Genomic DNA, 3,534 nt, shown 5'->3' with positions numbered 1-3,534 from the left:
TAGAGAGGAAATAGCGAGAGAATGTACCATAGCTACGAAAGAGAGAGGAAGTGGAGAGGAAATGGGAGAGCGAAGCTCGCGTGTATATATAAGAAATTAGTAATCGTCGTAATTTCCTCGTAATTTTACGAGGAACTAGCGAGGCCCGTGTTTTTTTTCCTCGTAACGTCCTCGTTGATTAACGAGGAATTAGCAAGGCCCGCGTTTTCGTATTACGAGGTCTTTACGACGAATTATGCTTACGTTGAATTAACGATGATTATTTTAGGATTCGTCGTAAGGTCCTCGTTAGCGTACGAGGAAATAGCGATGATTATGTTTAAATCCCTAAAATCCGAAACCCCAAATCCCAAACCAGAAACCCATCTTCCCTTTAATGAGGAACTCACGATACGGCCTGCATTTTACAATACGAGAAAATAGTGAGGCCCGCGTTTTCCGGTTACGAGGTCTTTACGACGATTTTGCCTTACGTGGAATTAACGAGTCCTTCCTTTACGAGGAATTAGAGAGGCCCGCTTTTCTATAAATACCCACAAGTTTCCATCTCAAATCACACACAAACTCACAAATCACACACTATCTCAAATCACACACTAATTACTCACCAGTTTGCTTCTCAAATTAGAAAGATTTGAAAAAAAAGGAGGAGAGAAAGATACGAGAACACATGTGGGCGTAGACAAGGCTAGACTTACGCAGGTCTCGCCTTGTTTCTTCTTTATTTTTAGGTTTCGTCGTTATTTCCTCGTTGTCTTACGTTGTATTTACGACGATTTCATCCTACGTGGTTTTTACGACGAATTCATCGTACGTGGTATTTACGACGATTTTGTCCTACGTGGAATTAACGAGTCCCGCGTTCTTTTTTTTTATATTTCGTCGTTATTTCCTCGTTGACCTACGAGTCCTTTACGACGATTTTTTGTTTGTGGAATTAACGAGTGTTATGTTTAAATCCCTAGAATCCGAAACCCCCAAACCCCATATTCCTTATTTTCTACTTCATATATTCCAAACCCCATCTTTATTTCCATTCCAAACCACAATTCCCACATTTGCTTATTCATAAAACAAACTCCCAGCATTCCCTTATTCATAAAACAAACCTCACATTATCTTATTCATAAAACAAACTCCCTCATCTTATTCATAAAACAAATACATCAATCGGATACATCGACATTCTCGTCATCACTAGAAACATCATCATTTTCATTAAACTCGTCTTCAACAGCTTCGTCTGTGGGATCATCGGTAAGATCTTCGTACTCGTGATTATGCGGATCAATGAGAAGGATGTCATCAATTTCTTGTTCAGGTTCCTCGACTTCATTTATCTGTTCTTCTTGCAATGGTGGTTCTTCTCCACTGATGATTCGTCCTCGAGGTGTAACTTTGATCACGGCTAACCAATTTATACCCGACTCTCTTATCCGTGGGTATGGAAGGAAGCTAACTTGGTCTGCTTGTGAAGCTAAGATGAAAGGCTTGAATTTGTTGTACCTTCGTCCACCGTTGACATCAACTACACCGAATTTGTTAGACCGAACACCTCTGTTGACGACGGGGTCGAACCATTCACACTTGAAGAGGACGCATTTTAGCTTCAATATCCCTGGGAATTCGACTTCAATAATCTCCGTCAAGATCCCGTAGAAATCTGTTTCCCCTTTCACACATATTCCATAGTTACTGGTCGCCCGCTGTCTACCATAGTCATATGTATGAAAAGTATAGCCTCGTGTGAAATACATCTGTGATGTGGTGACCTTTACAAGTGGAGATTGAATTACTTTGTGTAACCACTTAGGATAATCTGCATCGTCGTCATAATTAACCTGCAAAAATAAAGAGAACGTTGAAATACAGGTCATGTATAAAAAAAGAGTTTGATCGACCTGAACCAATTAAGAGTTTGAGTTCATAATTGATTCTTCAACCACTTAATAAAGTGTTGATCTTTCCTTTTGTCTACGTCACTTGTGGATATATCTGGGAATGTTTCTTCGACTTGAGAAACAAGTAAGCTGTAAAATCACATTTTATATTAATTAATGCAATTATACAATTTGTACTTATAGGTGTTTAGAAGTGTTCACATATGTTATTTTTCAAAATAACGCATCAATGGATCTTCGCAATTGAGTAGAATATAGGTGTGTGCACTATGAGCGTCTTGTTCACTTGACCACCAAACCTCTTTAGACTTCCCACCGAGTCGCCAATCTGGCTAAAGATGTCTGGAACACCAACAACTGCATATGTTGGTGCGACACCACCATCATCATATCTTCTTGAAGCTCTTTTCCGGGTACGTACTTTTGACGCAAAGTAGTACGATGTGAAGTGAGAAGTTTCTTCCGTCAAACTTCCAGCAATTATTGAACCTTCAACTTTTGCGAGGTTCTTTACTTTTCCCTTCAAATATTTCATGGCTCGCTCATACTGATACATCCATCCGTAATGTACAGGTCCACGAAGCAATGCCTCATATGGGAGGTGGACAGCTAGATGCTCCATGACGTCAAAAAATCCCGGAAAAAATATCTTCTCCAAGTTGCACAATAAGATGGGAATGTTTTGTTGAAGTTGTTTCACGACTTCTTCTTTCAGAGTGTGTGTGCTCAGATCCCTGAAAAATGCTCTAATGCCTTGTATATTCCAAAAACAATTAAACACATTATATTAGTCATATATTATTGCAAACTAAACCATTATAAAATTACTTCGTTATAATATACTACCTGCAAGTGCTTCATGTACGTTCGTTGGAAGTAGCTCTGCAAATGCAAAGGGAAGTAGTCGTTGCATAAACACATGACAATCATGACTCTTCATCCCGGAGAACTTTTGACCATTTTCAACACATCTAGAGAGATTTGAAACATACCCATCGGGGAACTTCACTTCTGATGCCACCCAGTTGAACAACACCGACTTTTTTTCTGAAGACAATCTGAATATCAGAACGGGAACTTGTCCATTGCTTTTTATATGTAACTCACTTCTTGAGCAAATATCCGGCAAGTCCAACCTCAATTTTATGTTGTCTTTTGTCTTCCCTGGGACATTCAATATTGTATTCATGATGTTCTCAAAGAAATTCTTCTTTATATGCATCACATCGAGGTTGTGCCGCAGAAGAATATCCTTCCAATATGGCAACTTTCAAAATATACTCTTCTTGTGCCAGCTGTGATGAACACCGTAAGAATCAGGCATATTACGAGGGACATGCCAATTACCACCACAACGAACTATTTCATTAGCTCCGTAGTAGTCGATTTGCGCTTCAATTTGTTCTCCAGTTAGATATGGAGGAGGAGTGTCTCTCACAACCCTTTTGTGCCGAAACAAATTCTTGTTTCTTCGGTACAGATGGCCAATGGGAAGAAATCGACGGTGACAATCGAACCAACTTATCTTCCTACCATTATTTAGTTGAAACGCATCTGTCATTCCATTACAAAATGGACAAGCTAATCTCCCATGTGTAGTCCATCCAGACAACATCCCATAGGCAGGAAAGTC

Source organism: Brassica oleracea, chromosome C7 (genome assembly GCF_000695525.1).
Source record: "Brassica oleracea var. oleracea cultivar TO1000 chromosome C7, BOL, whole genome shotgun sequence".
NCBI lineage: Eukaryota > Viridiplantae > Streptophyta > Magnoliopsida > Brassicales > Brassicaceae > Brassica > Brassica oleracea.
This window is presented reverse-complemented; position numbering follows the sequence as displayed.